The 19,653-nt window shown below is 43.6% G+C and overlaps 3 non-coding genes and 1 pseudogene across 3 annotated transcripts; 3 read left to right on the top strand and 1 right to left on the bottom strand.

Moving 5' to 3' along the window:
• Nucleotides 1–2,377: 2,377 nt before the first annotated feature.
• LOC140308072 (U2 spliceosomal RNA) lies at nucleotides 2,378–2,527 on the bottom strand (annotated as a pseudogene).
• A 10,167-nt stretch (nucleotides 2,528–12,694) lies between these two features.
• On the top strand, nucleotides 12,695–12,885 carry LOC140307896 (U2 spliceosomal RNA). Its single transcript, XR_011915919.1, has one exon. It is a non-coding gene; the product is annotated as a U2 spliceosomal RNA (small nuclear RNA).
• A 412-nt stretch (nucleotides 12,886–13,297) lies between these two features.
• On the top strand, nucleotides 13,298–13,409 carry LOC140307825 (U5 spliceosomal RNA). The gene has a single exon (XR_011915854.1). It is a non-coding gene; the product is annotated as a U5 spliceosomal RNA (small nuclear RNA).
• Nucleotides 13,410–13,707: 298 nt separating this feature from the next.
• LOC140308038 (U2 spliceosomal RNA) lies at nucleotides 13,708–13,895 on the top strand. Its single transcript, XR_011916048.1, has one exon. It is a non-coding gene; the product is annotated as a U2 spliceosomal RNA (small nuclear RNA).
• Nucleotides 13,896–19,653: the final 5,758 nt, after the last annotated feature.

Raw genomic sequence — 19,653 nt, forward strand, 5'->3', positions numbered from 1 at the left:
AAAAAATATGTGCGCCTACTTTATTGGCTGTGTCGCTCACTCCAGAGCAATTCGATTTTTTTAATGTTTGTGGTACTCGCCCTCACATTTCCTTGGCCAAACCTACACACTGGCATTGACAAGGTGTGGGAGAGTTTGTTGCTACATGTCAGAAAGAAACGGATTGGACCGTTTCACCTGCTGATCCAAATTTTATGTTTTCTGAACGATTGTCAGCATACAAAAAAATATTTTTGAGTACAATGCATTGTCAAAGAACTGTGGAATTAATTCCTACCACAGAATCACATTTTGAAGCATGTTTTTAATCTGAAAAAGATTTGTCTTCGATACCCATGTTGGCTGAAGTGCCCAATGATCTTTGGGCGAAGAGCAAATATGATGTGGGGTTGTTTATTGTTGAAACTAGATTAGAAGTAGATAAATATGAAGGACAAAGCAGTTTGAACTTGGTTTGAGAGAAGGAATTAATTTTATTGCAAAATCCGAATTCATGCATAACTCGTCAAATAGATAGTGATGTGTCGTTCGTGAGCAATTCGTTCGACATGAACAAATTTTTTATATGACTCGGGAGTAACGAGTTGTCTCAGTGAGTGATTCGTTCATTTTCATGCAGTACCCTTCCTCACCACATGGCAGGCGGCAGCTTCATAAGCTCAGTCAGCAGGACAGGAAACAGTATTGATTCGTTCATGACTCAACTCCTCGACTGACAGGTCCTCGCACAGGAAACAGTATTGATTAGGTTACGACTCAACTCCTTGGGTCTTCGTTCATTTGTCACGTTTTAAATTCTACGTTTCATTTGACAGGCTGAAGAGCAGTAGGCACAACAGTTCGTTCACAAACCGGATCATTAATCTCATAGACTATTCTACCATCAACAACTTGGAAACCACAATCGACTCTCTAGATGCAGAAAAAGCATTTAATGGAGTGAACTGGAAATTTTTTTACAAACTATGCTCGGACATTCAAACCTTCTTGTAACCGAACACATCCAGTCCTGCTTTTGATGATGTATGGTTGGGCATTCGCACCTTTTTTTTTACCCATTTTTGAGGAATTATGGGTGGACATTCACACCTTCTTGAAGCTGAACACCTCCTCTCCCACTTATGATCATGTGCGGTTGGATATTCGAACATTTTTTTTCATGTTTTCTAGCAATTATTGATGGACATTCAGACCTTCTTGCAGCTGAACACCTCCGCTCCCGCTTTTGATGGTGTATAGTCGGGCTTCCGAGCCTTTTCTTCCCCGGTTTTTACAAATTATGGTTGGACATTTAGACCTTCTTGCAGCTGAAAACCTCCGTTCCCTCTTTTGATCATACATTGTCCGGCATTCGCACCTTTTCTTACCCGCTTTTTACAAACCATGGTCGGACTTTCACACCTTTTAGTAGCCAAACAACTCCGCTCCCGCTATATATTGTGTACAGTCGGGTATTTTAACCTTTTCTTACCCGCTTTTTACCAATTATGGTCGGACATTCACACCTTCTTACAGCGGAACACCTCCGCTCCCTGTTTTGATCATTTATGGTCTGGCAATACTACCTTTTCTTACCCGTTTTTGAGTAATTATGGCTGGACATTCACAGCTTCTTGTAGCCGAACACATCCACTCCTGCTTTTGATGATGTATGGTATGGCATTCGAACCTACTTGTTGCCCGCTTTTCATTAATTATGGGTGGACATTCACACCTTGTCGCACCCAAACACCTCCGCTCCCTGTTTTGATCATGTATGGTTGGACATTCGCACCTTTTCTCACCCGCTTTTTGCAAACTATGGTCGGCCATTCACAGCTTCCTCTCCACCATACTTGTATGGTGGGATATTCACACCCACTTGCATCCGAAGACCTCCGCCCCCACTTTTATTTATATTTTACTTCACTTTTACTTGATATTTAGTCGGTCATTCGCACCTTACCCGCTTTTGGCAAACTATGGCCTTCTTGCAGCCAAACACCTCTGATCTCGCTTTTGATGATGTAAGGTTGGGCATTCAGACCTTGCTTCACCTGCTTTTCACCAAATATAGTCGGACATTCACACCTTCTTGCAGCCGAACACTTCCGCTCCACCTTTTAGTTTTCTATGGGGCATTCACACCTTTATTTTCACCGCATTTTATAAAAACACCACAGGAACACCATATTGAGGCTTTGTTCTGACCGCTCATTCGGTGTCGCATTTCTTTCAAGCAATTCTCCTGGTTAGCCCGCACTCGGCTCGCTCCCAGAGCCGTGTTAAAGTCTACTTCGCATTCACTCTCTTTTCTCAGCAGACTAAAAGAAAGTTTCATCTTGGGGTCCCTGAAACTTCCATGCTGCACCGCTGTTTGCTTTTTCACAAGAGCAGAGGAGAGCGCACCGTTCCCAGCGGCACTGCAGTACCGGGTCGATGCTTGGAGTGAACGGAGCAAGCTCCTTTTTCAACTCCTATTGATACAAATCCATTTAATATGTGGTCCTTGCATAGACATATCACAACTTGGTTTGAGTGAAGGAATTAATTTTATATCAAAATCCGGAATTGTGTAGAACTCGTGAAACGACGCTTATTCTCGGATTCCTGAAAAGGTTTAGTGTTGTTCTCTCCTATCCTGCAAAGTACAACGTTCTTTTTTGTTTAAAGCTATTTGGACATGGATAAATATGAAGGACAAAGAAGTTTTAACTTAGTTTGAGTGAAGGAATTCATTTTATATCAAAATCCGAAATTGTGTAGAACTCGTAAAAATAAGCTTATTCTCGGATTCCTAAAGGTTTAGTGTTGTTGTTTCCTATCCTGCAAAGTACAACGTTCTTTTTTGTTCAAAGCTATTTAGACATGGATAAATATGAAGGAAAATGCAGTTTTAACTTGGTTTGAGTGAAGGAATTCATTTTATATCAAAATCCGGAATTGTGCATTATGGCAGCAGAATTGTAGTCTGAATACCTTTATGCCAAACAGATTTGCTTTGCCAAGGGAAGTTTTATAATTGTTTATTGTTTATGTTTACAATATATAAACTAGCAGAATAAATAATTCATCCTCCTGGTCCCTCCCACCCCGGAGGGGGCAGCCAGAGACTGGCTGCAATAGGCATCCCCGCTACCTGGGACCCAACACAGGGCAGGAGGGCCTGATGTCCACCAGGCTCGGGGCCTGCAGTCACCATATTCCGGGAGCTACTGTACCCCCAGAAGGAACCCATCCCGCCCCACCCCACTCAACCCAACCCCACCCCAGAGGACCTCTACAAAAACAAACAAACAACAACAAAAATCAAACAAACAAACAAACAAATCACCCGGTTACACCAGTCGCAGCAGCCCGGGCCTGAGACCCACCATCACCCAGGCCCCCCCAGGCCCCCCCCAACAGGGGAAAAGCACACCCCCATACAGACCCCCTCCTCCTCACCGCACGCCCCAACACCCTAAAAAAAACAACCACCTGCGGACACCTTGGAGTTCCCAGAGCAACAAGGCCGGCACCAGGACCTGCACCAACCCACGCATACTGTGGCATGTCCAGGGCAACCCAGACCCCCCAGGCACAGGCAGGGCCCCGCCCCGGGCACAAGGCAGCGGCAAGCCACCAGGTCAAGGCCCAGCTCCACCACCCACGCCAGAGCGGCCCCGTCACCCGGTACAGAGCCAGCAGCCACCACCCCAAGGCCCCTAAGGGACCCCGCCCCACACCGCAAGACAGCCCCACCCGCAAGCCCCCAAAACTGCCCTCCAAGCCCGACACACAGTCCCCCCCAGCAATGACCAACCCGGTCCCCACGACCCGAGAGACCACCAGACGCCCGAAGCCACACAGCCCCCCCCCAGCACACACCCAACCGCCCAGAGCGACGGGACATCAACCCACCACCAACACTATGTGATCAAGCTAATCAGAGGGGACCAGAGAGAATTAAATTCAGCCAATTGATGTTTTGAGGAAGCAGACATTGTTTCCATGCTAATATAATCTAAAAGAAAATTTCTAAACTGGTTAATACACAGATTGTTCTTCGCTTTCCAGTTCATGAGAATAGTTTTCTTTGCTATACATAACACTGTGAGGATCATGTGTGCTAAGCTAAATTCCACGTTGATGTTGTCTAAGTCACCCAGTATGCACAGTGTGGGGCATGCAGGAATGCTACACTTTAGCCATGTTGATAGGTCCGCACAGACTTCAAGCCAGAACTTCTGGACAGGCGCACAAAACCACAAAGCGTGTGCATAATCATCAGGTGTGTTATCTGTGCAATGTGAGCAGATGTTTGAGTGTGTTAGACCCATCCTGAACATCCTTTGTCCTGTATAGTGTGTTCTATGAAGAATTTTGTATTGTATGAGCTGTAAATTAGGATTTCGAGTCATTGTGAAGGTGTTCAAACATATTTGTGGCCAGAAGCTATGACTAGAACTGATGGATAAATCTGCCTCCCATTTTGAGGACGGTAGAGACATTGTGTCATCTATCTTAGACAATAATTTATATATTTTTGATAGTAGTTTAGGGGTGCAGATGCTTAGAAATTCTGCTACCCTAATCGGGAGTTGTAAGTCTGGTTGGTGGAGGATATATTTCTTTGTTATTATAGACTTAAGTTGTTGATATTCTAGGAATTTATTGCTGCCTATCTCATGTTGTGATATGAGCTCATCAAATGAAATAAAATGTCCATTTTGGATTATATGTTCCAGATGTTTGATTCCTTTGATCTTCCACAGAGTAAAGTTTAGCATTTTTTTGTTTTGCAGGATGTCAGGATTGTTCCAGATGGGTGTAAGCTTACACGGGACAAGTGAAGACTTTGTTATTTTAAGAAATTCCCACCAGGCTGTCAGAGAGGTGCTGATGTTAATGCTTTTGAAACATTTGTGATTTTTCACTATTTGACTAATAAGTGGCAGGTCAGAGATTTCCAGATTATCACACAATGCTTGTTCTATACTTATCCATGTTCATCTATTGGGCTAGGTTTAAACCATTTTGATATATACTGTAACCTATTGGCTAAGGAATAGTGCTGAAAATTAGGTAAATCTAATCCACCCTGTCCTTGGTCTTCTGTAGGGTTTTTAAACTAATACGTGGTGGTTTGTTTTTCCACAGAAATTTAGAGATGCATGAATCTAGTGACTTAAACCAAGTAGCAGGTGGTTTTATGGGGATCATTGAGAACAGATAGTTAACTTTTGGTAGTATCATCATTTTAATGGTTGTAACTCTCCCCATAAGTGATATAGGTAAGGACTTCCAACGAGAGAGATCGTCCTTTACTGTCTTTAATAATTCCACATTGAGGCGGCCTGTTGCCACTGCGGGTTCTTTCAGAGAGACTCAGAGACAGAGGACGGTTCAACGTATAGTTTATTTAACCCTTTTTCATGAATGTGGAGTCGTTCGCAGGCCTTCCCTCCCGGTTCGTGCTGCCGACTCCACTTCAATCCTCCTTACAGCTCTGAGTTTTTTAAAGAGGAGAGTGATTAGACAAGTGACTGCCGGTGTACTAATCACTCACCTAGTCCTGCTCCCCAGAGCTCTCTCCACAGCTCTCTCCTGCAGCTGATGCACCACGCCCCCTCCACATACCTCCACCGCCTGACCTTGGCCGGGGAGCGGTCCGGCCTAACCCCCCCCCCCCCCCCCCCCCCCCCCCCCCCACACACACACACACACACACACACACACACACCTCGCCATGCGAGCTGTAAAGGAAGTCGGCCACAGCCATCTGTGCCCCCGGCCTATGGACCACTTTGAATTTAAAAGGCTGTAGTGCCAGATACCAGCGGGTGATCCGTGCATTGACATTTTTCATTCGGTGGAGCCACTGGAGGGGAGCAAGGTCCGAGCAAAGGGTGAATGGGCGCCCCAGCAAGTAATACCGCAGAGCGCCGACCACCCACCGGATGGCCAGGCACTCCCTCTCCACCGTGTTGTATCTGGTCTCCCTCTCGGATAGTTTCTGGCTGATGTAAAGCACTGGGTGGTCAACGCCCCGCACCTGCTGGGACAGAACAGCCCCCAACCCCCTTCCCGATGCATCAGTCTGCAGGACAAATGGGAGAGAGGAGTTAGGTGTGTGGAGAAGAGGCTCCCCACAGAGGGTCTGCTTTACCCTCTCAAGTGACACCTGGCACTGCTTCGTCCACCGGACCGGATCAGAGGCACCTTTTCGGGTAAGGTTGGTCAAAGGGCTGGTCAGCTCCGCGAAGTTGGGAATAAATCGCCGGTAATATCCGGCCAGCCCCAAAAACCGCCTCACCTCTTTCTTGGTCTTAGGTTTTGGGCAGGCTGCAATCGCTGCTGTCTTGTCTACCTGTGGACGCACCTGTCCGCCGCCCAAGTGGTACCCCAGATACCGTACCTCCCTCCATCCAACTGCACACTTCTTTGGTTTGGCCGTGAGCCCCGTGACTCCAGCACTGCCGCCATCTGCTGAACATGCTCCGCCCAGCTGTTGCTATGGATGATGACGTCATCCAGGTAAGCGGCAGCATACGCAGGAACTTACATCATGAAAAGCGAGATCAGAGGTGTTTGGCTGAGAGAAGGCCACAGTTTGCGATGCAATAATTAAAGGCCTCATGCCAGATGTCGCCACTGAAGTAAAGAACATTTACGTGGGATGGTGTGAGGGTCCTCGTTTGGCTGACGTTCGCCGATATGCTCGCCATGCTCATAACCAAGTTGAGACGCGTAAGACAACCAAAAGGGACAAGTGTGAAAAGGAGCTGCATTTGGCAGCCATGACCATGTATTACGCAGTGTGTGTAAACAGAGGACGAGGCCGAAGTCGAAGACGTGGACATGTGGGAGAGGAGGTCGAAATGGGCCACGCCAGAGCTATGATCCGAATATTTGTTTTTACTGTGGCCAGACTGGACACTGGAAGAAGGACTGTCCACAGCTGAAAAGTGATGAAATTGGGCAAAAGGCTGACTGAGGGTGGGAGGCAGGTTCTGGACGTCACGCGGCAGCGGAGCCTCCACTAATGGGTGATAGCATAAACACACTCACACATTTTTCCTGCTCTGTGTAGTGAAGAAACGCTTGCCGACTGTGATTCACGTAGTAAAGTTTTGCATGCTATTTCCGTCCTAGAGCAAAGATATTTCTCTCAGAATATAGGAAATTATGTTCATCAGTAGTGACGTCAGGGGAGTTTGATTGTCCTCCAAAGTTAAGTGGAAACCACGTTTACTCTATGTCTGCATCAGGCCAGGTTGTGAAGGAGAAAATGACAATGCCCATTGCGTGTTGTCACTCCCGATGAGCTCTCCTTCAAACACTCATTTTTGTTATCAGAGTTGTGTCCCATTAACCTGATGGGCTGTGATCTCATGTGTAAATTAGGCATTATTTTAACTTCTACACCAGAGGGTGTTAAGGTTATGTTACAGTCTGACAAAGTTTTCACAGCAGTGCAGTTTGATTCATCGGCACTTACATATGCTTATGAGTGGAAACTTCCCAGCTCTCCTTTTTCACAACAACTAGTGGAAGAAGCAAAAGCGTTAGTTTCACCCCTTTCTGATTTCATGCAACCTACTGATTTGCACTGCACATCACACATTTCTTTGGGGCCTGACAATGACTATGAGAAGAAGTGAAAAAATATGTGCGCCTACTTTATTGGCTGTGTCGCTCACTCCAGAGCACTTCGATTTTTTTAATGTTTGTGGTACTCGCCCTCACATTTCCTTGGCCAAACGTACACACTGGCAGTGACAAGGTGTGGGAGAGTTTGTTGCTACATGTCAGAGAGAAATGGAGTGGACCGTTTCACCTGCTGATCCAAATTTGATGTTTTCTGAACGATTGTCAGCGTACAAAAAAACATTTTTGAGTACAATGCATTGTCAAAGAACTGTGGACTTAATTCCTACCACAGAATCACATTTTGAAGCATGTTTTTTATCTGAAACAGATTTGTCTTCGATACCCATGTTGGCTGAAGTGCCCAATGATCTTTGGGCTAAGAGCAAATATGATGTGGGGTTGATAAAAGGCTGTGAACCAGTAATTGTCACCCCTAAATCAGACTTTTGTCCATGTAAAAAACAATACCCTTTTAAGCCTGAAGCAATTAAAGGGATTAAACCTGTTTTTCAATCTTTTCAGAAAACAGGCGTTATTGTTCCTTTTGAAAATTCACCTGTGCTTACTCCATTGTTTCCTGTTAAAAAGATTAAAGATGCTGGCCAGCCAGATGAATGGCGTTTTGTACAGGACCTCCAAGCGGTGAATGCTGCAGTTCAGCCACATGCTCCTACTGTGCCCAACCCACACACTATTTTGTCTCAAATTACATCAGATGCACAGTTTTTCTCAGTGGTTGACTTGTCGCCAGTGCACCCTGATAGCCCATTTTGGTTTGCTTTTTAGTTTGAAGGGAGATCTTGGACTTTTACCCGGTTATGCCAGGGGTACTGTGAAAGTCCCACTATTTACAATGCTGCCCTCAAAGCTAGTCTGGATTAACTTCAATCAACCACAGGCTCTGCTCTTTTGCAGTATGTGGATGACATCCTTTTATGTAGTCCATCTAAACAACAGTGTGAAAAAGACAGTGAATCTGTTGAAACATCTTCCTTCTTATGGCCATAAAGCCAGCCTTTCTAATTTACAGTTTGTACAGGACGAAGTCACCTTTTTGGGTCATGTGATTTCTAAGGATGGGCGCTCACTTTCTCCTAAACGTGTTGCTGCAGTTCAGATCATTCCTAAACCGGTTACTAAAAAACAGCTTATGTCATTCTTAGGTATAACATCTTACTGCAGGAACTTTATTCCTAACTACTCTTTTCTCGAAGCTCTCTTAGGTGCTCTTATCCATGGTAAAGGCCTCCAGTCAGCTGATCGTGTTCCATGGACTCCTGAGGCTGAATCAGCCTTTAGTCAGCTTAAGCTGGCTCTTCAAACAGCACCAACACTTGGCATTCCAGATCCTCATAAACCTTTCATACAGGCAGTTGATGAGAAGCATGGTTGTATGACATCTGTTCTTATGCAGGAACATGGGGCAGGCAAAGGCCAGTGGCTCATTTCTCAGCAAAACTGGACTCTGTGGCTGCAGGCCTGCCTGGTTGTCTTCGTGCTGTTGCAGCTGCAGAGAAAGCTGTCCTGGCCTCCCAAGATATTGTGGGCTACGCTAATTTGACTGTTTTGGTTCCTCATGCTGTTGCCTTTATTCTTCTCGAGCAGAAAACTTCACATCTTTCAACTGCTCGTTGGCTCAGATACACTTCTGTGATATGCCAAATGTCACTGTTAAACGTTGTACTGTTCTGAATCCTGCTACTTTGCTTCCAACTCCTGAGGATGGGGAGCCTCATGACTGTGAAGCTGTTTTGGAACAAGTTTGTACACCCCGACCTGATCTTTTAGAGACTCCTCTTCCAAACTCTGACATGATTCTTTTTGTAGATGGATCAGCTTTGCGTGATCCAGCCACAGGTATTAACTGTGTTTGGTTTGCAGTATGTTCTTCACATGACACTTTGTTGTCTGGTTCTCTTCCTAAACATTTCTCTGCTCAAACTACTGAGCTTATTGCACTTACTGAAGCTTGTAAGTTGGCAGCTGGTAAGTCACTATTTACACAGATTCCAGATATGCTTTTGGTGTTGTTCATGACTTTGGTGCGCTGTGGAAACACAGGCATTTCCTTAAATCAGATGGTAAAACTATTCTGAACTCCAAGCAGGTTTCTGATCTTCTTGATGCGATCCTTTTGCCTACAGCAATCTCGGTCTGTAAGTGTGCGGCTCACACTAACTCAGACGATCCTGTTGCTTGTGGCAATGCCAGAGCTGATGCTGCAGCTAAGCAAGCAGCTAAATCTTTTCCTGTTTTCGCTTCCCTCTCTTTGCAGGCAGAAGACTCCCTCACAGATCTCCATGCTTTGCAAACTTTTGCCTCTGCAGATGAAATTTGGTCACACTTAGCATACTGACTGTCAGTGTAAACGTTAACAACCTTTTTGTTATTTAATTTACAAGCTTCAGTTAAAGCTACCAATTCGACCGCTTGAAAAGAGTAATTTTTTGGTAGTGGTTGTTTTAAGAAAACTTCAGTTTTTGTTACTACTGTAAATCCTGTAGCATTTGTGCCATCAGGGTTTTTTGCTTGACCTGTTGAATAAATATAGTTATTTCTGCATTTTCATAACGTATATCAGTTAAGTCTGGCCTGGGTAAAACACTGATGGTTATTTCTGACATGCAATCATGAGGCTTTCCATCTGTGGGGTAGGTAGCAGTGTGGATGGATTAAGTGTAGCACATCTCTCGACAACAAGGTGTGGCTGTGAAAGAAGAACTGTTATGTAGGAGAGATGTCTGGTAAAGATATTTTGTTAAGTAACCATATCACAGCCACTGCATGAGGTACCTTAAGTGTTAATGGGTGAAATAACACCATTATTGTTGATGCCTGCACTGCCAATGGCTTCTGGCCATTGATTCAAAAGTACGATCTCGTCCCTTTTTCCCCCTTTCAGTGGACACTGGCCCCTAATTACCGCAATTCAGCAGGGGGTCTTTCATTAGGAGTACTGGACTCCCCCGTGCACGGTTTCAGCTCCGACCCTGGACAGCGGAAAAAACGTTGAGATCTGGTTTGAGGACCCAATTGTTGAGAAAAGTCTCTCAATGAGACTCAGAGTTGCTGGAGTCAGTTAATGCAAAGGTTTAATCTTGCAGCAAGTTCAAGAATGTGTGTGTGTATGGGTGTATGTGTGCGAACGTGTGTGAGTTTGTGAGAGTTTAAAGAACCTGTTATCCACAGGCAGGTCTTAACTAGTATGGCACGGGTCCAGCCTGTCTCATCTTTTTTGGAAGGTCCAGCGCTCGGCCGTAACCCTTCTGTCTGTTTGGACTCTCACATACATTCGGTTAATCATAGAAAAACGAGAACAAAACTTTTTAGCCCCTTAAATTCATAAAACAGACATGGTGCAGTTATTTCCATTCTAGAAAATAAGAGTAATCACCACCATTTCTATAAATTCTGGATATTCTAACAATCTGAATCTTTTTTAAATGTTCGATGAAGCCCTTTGCTGTTCTGTTTAGAGACTCAGCTGATCATAAACCAAGTTTTGCTCTTGAACCAAGCTTCTAAACTCTTCACCTTTTTCATTTCTCAGTTAGTATTCACTTTAAAACTGATTAAAAGAAAAATTAAATGAATGCCTATCAACAAATGTGGGATCTAAACTCTAGTGCTTCCTCTAAAATAATTTCCTTTCTCAATTCAGAAATGTGTGTGTTTAAGTCACAACTCCCGTGACACCAAAACGGCTTTCTTTTCTCTCTTTTCTCTACACTCTGCACTGTGAGCACACACACCAAATCAGAAAGGCTTTTTTCTCTCTTTTCTACATTATGGACTGTGGGGACACAAAACCGCTCTCTCTTTTTTTTTTTTTGATTGTGTGCCAGGGCGTTGTCTCACGTATTAGATTATGCTTAAGATACGAATGGGTTTATCAGTCACATCAGAATCCATACATACTGATCCTCCCGTAATAAAATGGTCGGATCTTATCAAACACACTTTGTTTCTTGTGACAAGTCAGCGAAACAGCGTATACACGTCAAGACACTGAATCAAGTTTGCCACAAGAACTCATAAGTTTGGCAGTATTGCTCTGCCGTCAGCAATCATACACCCATTTTATTTTCATGAGACATGTGCAGGCACCTCTTCATCTACTGTTCTATCACTATGAATTAGTTTATCTATTATCAATAAGGATACTTCTACAACTACTATCAAAGATGTCCGGACTTCTTATGTTGTCAGTTGCTATATATGAATAAGTGGGTTGCTACTGAAAAGCATTAAGCATGTCACACAGCCCAAACATATAACATTTCAGGACACACCACACAGTTAACAACCACAGTGAAGCGTGTCAAAGCCCAAACATGTAACATTCAACAGGACACTTACACAACATATTCAAATCAAACAGTCAGACAACATACAAGAACATATACCCCAGCCGGCATTGCTCCCTACCTATTTTCCTACAACTCACTATGTGTGCGCACACCTTTATTCACAAACTCTTCAACTTATACTCTTTTACCGAAGCTGCTACAGCTCGATTGGCCAAATACCCTTAGATCCTATTTCGGTGAATTTGACATCTGCCTTGCATTTAACAGATTAGCGGTTTAGCAGTTTTAATTTAGTTTGAGTGAAGGAATTCATTTTATAGAAAAATCCTAAATCGTGAAGAAGAAAGAAGAAAGTAAGCTTATTCTCGGATTCCTGAAACTTTAGATTTGCTCTTTCTTTTACTGCAAAGTACAACGTTGAGCAGCACTAATGAGTTGTTTCTATTTTTGGCAGGCTTTACCTTTGTGGATGAAGCCCTTTCTGTCTGTGCAAAAGAAATCTTGTTACTGTGCAGAGTGACTTCTCTGAGTAGAGTCGCCTTACTTGTTGCGACTGTGCCGATGTTCGAAGCTGGAGTGCAAAGTTGTTGCTTGAATGGTGCTCGCTGGAGCATGCGGTAGTGTAAAGTTATACCATTTAAAAGGGCTGAAGAGAGCTCAGTGCAGCGGGTGGGCGGAGGTGCAAAGTGACACTATGGCCATAAAAAGAACACTGCTACAAGTGCCCATTGTGCCAGGAAGGGCCCTCGGACGTGAACCAGTGGACAGTTATCGCTTCTCGGCCTTTTGGCTAAGATCAAGTGTAGTATCTGTTCTTATCAGTTTAATGTCTGATATGTCCTCTATGCGAGGACTACATATTAAATGGATTTTTATCAATAGGAGTTGAAAAAGGAGCTTGCTCCGTTCACTCCAAGCATCGACCCGGTACTCCAGTACCGCTGGGAACGGTGCGCTCTCCTCTGCTCTTGTGTAAAAGCAAACAGTGGTGCAGGATGGAAGTTTCAGGGAGCCCAAGATGAAACTTTCTTTTAATCTGCTGAGAAAAGAGAGTGAATGCGAAGCAGACTTTAACACGGCTCTGGGAGCGAGCCGAGTGCGGGCTAACCGGGAGAATTGCTTGAAAGAAACGCGACACCGAATGAGCGGTCAGAACAAAGCCTCAATACGGTGTTCCCATGTTGTTTGTGGCTGCCTTGTCTTTTGCACAGAGTAAAAGACAAGGCAGCCATCGAATAGGGCCCGATTGTTCCTACTTGGTCAGCCGAGGAGCAAGGGGGGGGGGGCAAGCGTCTCAACCAAGCAAAGCTCACCATGGGGAAGGTGGCTATGCCAACTAGCCTGATGCCCTGCTCCCGCAGTGATGGATAATCGTACTCTGGTTTCTCTTCATAATGTACGTCTTTCGCCTTTTACTAAAGACTTCCGTGGAGAGCAGCACTAATGAATTGTTTCTATTTTTGGCAGGCTTTACCTTTGCGGGTGAAGCCCTTTCTGTCTGTGCAAAAGAAATCTTGTTACTGTGCAGAGTGACTTCTCTGAGTAGAGTCGCCTTACTTGTTGCGACTGTGCCGATGTTCAAAGCTGGAGTGCAAAGTTGTTGCTTGAATGGTGCTCGCTGGAGCGTGCGGTAGTGTAAAGTTATACCATTTAAAAGGGTTGAAGAGTGCTCAGTGCAGCGGGTGGGTGGAGGTGCAAAGTGACACTATGGCCATAAAAAGAACACCGCTACAAGTGCGCATTGTGCCAGGAAGGGCCCTCGGACGTGAACCAGTGGACAGATATTGCTTCTCGGCCTTTTGGCTAAGATCAAGTGTAGTATCTGTTTTTATCAGTTTAATATGTGATATGTCTATGCAAGGACTACATATTAAATGGATTTTTATCAATAGGATTTGAAAAAGGAGCTTGCTCCGTTCACTCCAAGCATCGACCCGGTACTGCAGTGCCGCTGGGAACGGTGCGCTCTCCTCTGCTCTTGTGAAAAAGCAAACAGCGGTGCAGGATGGAAGTTTCTTTTAGTCTGCTGAGAAAAGAGAGTGAATGCGAAGTAGACTTTAACACGGCTCTGGGAGCGAGCCGAGTGCGGGCTAACCAGGAGAATTGCTTGAAAGAAACGCGAACCGAATGAGCGGTCAGAACAAAGCCTCAATACGGTGTTCCTGTGGTGTTTTTATAAAATGCGTTGAAAAAAAAGGTGTGAATGCCCCAGAGAAAACTAAAAGGTGGAGCGGAAGTGTTCGGCTGCAAGAAGGTGTGAATGTCCGACTATATTTGGTGAAAAGCAGGTGAAGCAAGGTCTGAATGCCCAACCTTACATCATCAAAAGCGAGATCAGAGGTTTTTGGCTGCAAGAAGGCGATAGTTTGCCAAAAGCGGGTAAGGTGCGAATGACCGACTAAATATCAACAAAAGTGAGGGCGGAGGTCTTCGGATGCAAGTGGGTGTGAATATCCCACCATACAAGTATGGTGGAGAGGAAGCTGTGAATGGCCGACCATAGTTTGCAAAAAGCGGGTGAGAAAAGGTGCGAATGTCCAACCATACATGATCAAAACAGGGAGCGGAGGTGTTTGGCTGCGACAAGGTGTGAATGTCCACCCATAATTAATGAAAAGCGGGCAACAAGTAGGTTCGAATGCCCAACCATACATCATCAAAAGCAGGAGTGGATGTGTTCGGCTACAAGAAGGTTTGTATGTCTGAGCATAGTTTGTAAAAAGCGGGTAAGAAAAGGTTCGAATGCCCGAACATACACCATCAAAAGAGGGAGCGGAGGTGTTCCGCTGTAAGACTGTGTGAATGTCCGACCATATTTGGTAAAAAGTGGGTATGAAAAGGTTCGAATGCCCAAATTCGGCTGCAAAAAACTGTGTTCGGCTGCAAAAAGGTGTGAATGTTTGACTAAAGTTTGTAAAAAGCGGGTAAGACAAGGTGCGAATGCCTGACAATGTATGATCAAAAGCGGGAGCGGAGGTGTTCAGCTGCAAGAAGGTCTAAATGTCCATCATTAATTGCTAGAAAACATGAAAGAAAATTTTCGAAAATCAATCCGCACATGATCATAAGTGGGAGAGGAGGTGTTCAGCTGCAAGAAGGTGTGAATGTCCTACCATAATTGCTGAAAAATGTGTTAGAAACGGTAAGAATGCCGGACCATACATCATCAAAAGCTAGAGAGGTGGTGTTCGGCGGCAAGTAGGTGTGAATGTCTGACTAAAGTTCAAATATATTAACAAAAGCGGGAGGAGAGGTCTTCGGATGAGTGGTTGAGAATTTCCGACCATAATCTATAAAATGCGGTGAAAAAAAAGGTGTGATAGAAACCTAAAAGGTGGAGCGGAAGTGTTCGGCTGCAAGAAGGTGTGAATGTCCATCTATAGTTGGTGAAAAGCAGGAAAAGCAAGGTCTGAATGCCCAATCTTACATCATCAAAAGTGAGATCAGAGGTGTTTGGCGGCAAGAAAACGGGTAAGGTGTGAATGACCGACTAAATATCAACAAAAGTGGGGGCGGAGATCTTCGGATGCAAGTGGGTGTGAATATCCCACCATACAAGTATGGTGGAGAGGAAGCTGTGAATGACCGACCATAGTTTGCAAAAAGCGGGTGAGAAAAGGTGCGAATGTCCAACCATACATGATCAAAACAGGGAGCGGAGGTGTTTGGCTGCGACAAGGTGTGAATGTCCACCCATAATTAATGAAAAGCGGGCAACAAGTAGGTTCGAATGCCCAACCATACAACAACAAAAGCAGGAGTGGATGTGTTTGGCTACAAGAAGGTTTGAATGTCCGAGCATAGTTTGTAAAAAGCGGGTAAGAAAAGGTGCGAATGCCCGACAAAGTATGATCAAAAGAGGGAGTGGAGGTTTTCGGCTACAAGAAGGTTTGAATGTCCGACCATAGTTTGTAAAAAGCGGGTAAGAAAAGGTGCGAATGCCCGAATATATACCATCAAAAGAGGAAGCGGAGGTGTTCGGCTGCAAGAAGGTGTGAACATCCGACCAAAGTTTGTAAAAAGCAGTTAAGAAAAGGTTCGAATATCCAACCAAACATAATCAAAAGTGGGAGCAGAGCTGTTCGACTGCAAGTAGGTGTGAATGTCCACCAATAATTCCTGAAAAATGGGTAACAAAAGGTGCGAATGCCCAACCATACATCATCAAAAGAAGAAGTGGATGTGTTCTGCTACAAGAAGGTTTGAATGTCCGACCATAGTTTGTAAAAAGTGGGTAAGAAAAACTTCGAATGCCCGAACATACACCATCAAAAGAGGGAGCGGAGGTGTTCCGCTGTAAGATGCTGCGAATGTCCGACCATAGTTGGTAAAAAGCGGTTAAGAAAAGGTTAAAAAACCCGACTGTACACAATCAATAGCGGGAGCGGAGTTGTTCGGCTACAAGAAGGTGTGAAAGTCCGACCATGGTTTGTAAAACGCGGGTAAGACAAGGTGCGAATACCCGACAATGTATGATCAAAAGAGGGAGCGGAGTTGTTCGGCTGCAAGGTCTGAATTTCCAACCATAATTTGTAAACACCGTTGAAGAAAAGCCTCGAAAGCCTGACTATACACCATCAAAAGCGGGAGCGGAGGTGTTCAGCTGCAAGAAGGTCTGAATGTCCACCAATAATTACTGAAAAATGGGTAAGAAAAGGTGTGAATGCCCAACTATACATCATCAAAAGCAGAAGTGGAAGTGTTCGGCCACAAGAAGGTTTGAATGTCCGACCATAGTTTGTAAAAGGCGGGTAAGAAAAGGTTCGAATGACCAAACATACACAATCAAAAGAGGGAGAGGAGGTGTTTCGCTGCAAGAATGTGTGAATGTCCGACCATAGTTGGTAAAAAGCGGGTAAGAAAAGGTTAAAATACCCGACTCTACACAATCAATAGCGGGAGCGGAGTTGTTCGGCTAAAAGAAGGTGTGAAAGTCCGACCATGGTTTGTAAAAAGCGGGTAAGAAAAGGTTCGAATGCCAAAACATACACCATCAAAAGCGGAAGCCGAGGTGTTCAGCTGCAAGTAGGTGTGAATATCAGATCATAATTTGCAAAAAGCTGATGAGAAAGGTGTGAATGACCGACAATAATTGCTGAAAAATGTGTTAGAAAAGGTAAGAATGCCGGACCATTCATCATCAAAAGCAGGAGAAGAGGTGTTCGGCTGCAAGAAGCTGTGAATGTCCAGCCATAATTACTCAAAAATGGGTAAGAAAAGGTAGTATTGCCAGACCATAAATGATCAAAACAGGGAGCGGAGGTGTTCCGCTGTAAGAAGGTGTGAATGTCCGACCATAATTGGTAAAAAGCGGGTAAGAAAACGTTAAAATACCCGACTGTACACAATCAATAGCGGGAGCGGAGTTGTTTGGCTACTAAAAGGTGTGAAAGTCCGACCATGGTTTGTAAAAAGCGGGTAAGAAAAGGTGCGAATGCCGGACAATGTATGATCAAAAGAGGGAACGGAGGTTTTCGGCTGCAAGAAGGTCTAAATGTCCAACCATAATTTGTAAATACCGGGGAAGAAAAGGCTCGAAAGCCCGACTATACACCATCAAAAGCGGGAGCAGAGGTGTTCAGCTGCAAGAAGGTCTCAATGTCCATCAATAATTGCTAGAAAACATGAAAGAAAATTTTTTGAATATCAAACCGCACACAATCATATGCGGGAGAGGAGGTGTTCAGCTGCAAGAAGGTGTGAATGTCCACCCATAATTCCTGAAAAATGGATAAAAAAAGGTGCGAATGCCCAACCATACAACATCAAAAGCAGGTGTGAATGTCAGATCATAATTTAAAAACCTGATGAGAAATGGTGAGAATGCCCGACTATACACCATCAAATGCGGGAGCGGAGGTGTTCAGCTGTGAGTAGGTGTGAATGTCCGACCATACTTGCTGAAAAATATGACAAAGCAGTTTTCACTTGGTTTGAGTGAAGGAATTCATTTTATATCAAAATCCGAAATTGTGTAGAACTCGTGGAAATAAGTTTATTCTCGGATTCCTAAAGGTTTAGTGTTGTTCTTTGGTATACTGCAAAGTAATACTTTCTATTTTGTTGAAACCTATTCAGACATGGATAAATATTAAGGACAAAGCAGTTTTAACTTGGTTTGAGTGAAGGAATTCATTTAATATCAAAATCCGGAATTGTGTAGAACTCGTGAAAAGAAGCTTATTATCGGATTCATGAAAAAAATTAGTGTTGTTCTTTCCTATCCTGCAAAGTACTACGTTCTTTTTTGTTTAAAGCTATTTAGACATGGGTAAATATGAAGGACAAAGCAGTTTTAACTTGGTTTGAGTGAAGGAATTCATTTTATATCAAAATCCGAAATTGTGTAGAACTGGTGACAAGAAGCTTATTCTCGGATTCCTAAAGGTTTAGTGTTGTTCTTTGGTATACTGCAAAGTAATACTTTCTTTTTTGTTGAAACCTATTCAGACATGGATAAATATTAAGGACAAAGCAGTTTTAACTTGGTTTGAGTGAAGGAATTCATTTTATATCAAAATCCGAAATTGTGTAGAACTGGTGATAAGAAGCTTATTTTCGGATTCCTAAAGGTTTAGTGTTGTTCTTTGGTATACTGCAAAGTAATACTTTCTTTTTTGTTGAAACCTAATCAGACATGGATAAATATGAAGGACAAAGCAAATTTAACTTGGTTTGAGTGAAGGAATTCATTTTATATCAAAATCCGAAATTGTGTAGAACTCGTCAATCGACGCATATTCTCGGATTCCTGAAAAGGTTTAGAGTTGTTCTTTCCTATCTTGCAAAGCACAACGTTCTTTTTTTGTTTAAAGCTATTTAGACATGGATAAATAAGAAGGACAAAGCAGTTTTAACTTGGTTTGAGTGAAGGAATTCATTTTATATCAAAATCCGAAATTGTGTAGAACTCGTGAAAATAAGATTATTCTCGGATTCCTAAAGGTTTAGTGTTGTTATTTCCTATCCTGCAAAGTACAACGTTCTTTTTTTCTTTAAAGCTATTATGACATGGATAAATATGAAGGACAAAGCAGTTTTAACTTGGTTTGAGTGAAGGAATTCATTTTATATCAAAATCCAGAGTTGTGCATTATGGCAGCAGAATTGTAGTCTGCATACCTTTTATGCCAAACAGATTTGCCTTGCCAAGGGAAGTTTTATAAATGTTTATTGTTTATGTTTAAAATATATAAACTAGCAGAATAATTAATTCATCCGCCTGGTCCCTCCCACCCCGGAGAGGGCAGCCAGAGACTGGCTGCAATAGGCATCCCCGCAACCTGGGACCCAACACAGGGCAGGAGGGCCTTATGTCCACCAGGCTCAGGGCCTGCAGTCACCATATTCCGGGAGCTACTGTACCCACAGAAGGAACTGCTTTGTCCTTCATATTTATCCATGTCTAAATAGCTTTAAACAAAAAAAGAACGTTGTACTTTGCAGGATAGGAAAGAACAACTCTAAACCTTTTCAGGAATCCGAGAATAAGCGTCGATTGACAAGTTCTACACAATTTCGGATTTTGATATAAAATGAATTCCTTCACTCAAACCAAGTTAAAACTGCTTTGTCCTTCATATTCATCTATGTCTGAATCGGTTTCAACAAAATAGAAAGTATTACTTTGCAGTATACCAAAGAACAACATTAAACCTTTAGGAATCAAAGAATAAACTTATTTCCACGAGTTCTACACAATTTCGGATTTTGATATAAAATGAATTCC

The sequence above is a fragment of the Leuresthes tenuis genome, unplaced genomic scaffold (assembly GCF_036924035.1).
Source record: "Leuresthes tenuis unplaced genomic scaffold, fLeuTen1.0.hap1 SCAF_5, whole genome shotgun sequence".
Lineage (NCBI taxonomy): Eukaryota > Metazoa > Chordata > Actinopteri > Atheriniformes > Atherinopsidae > Leuresthes > Leuresthes tenuis.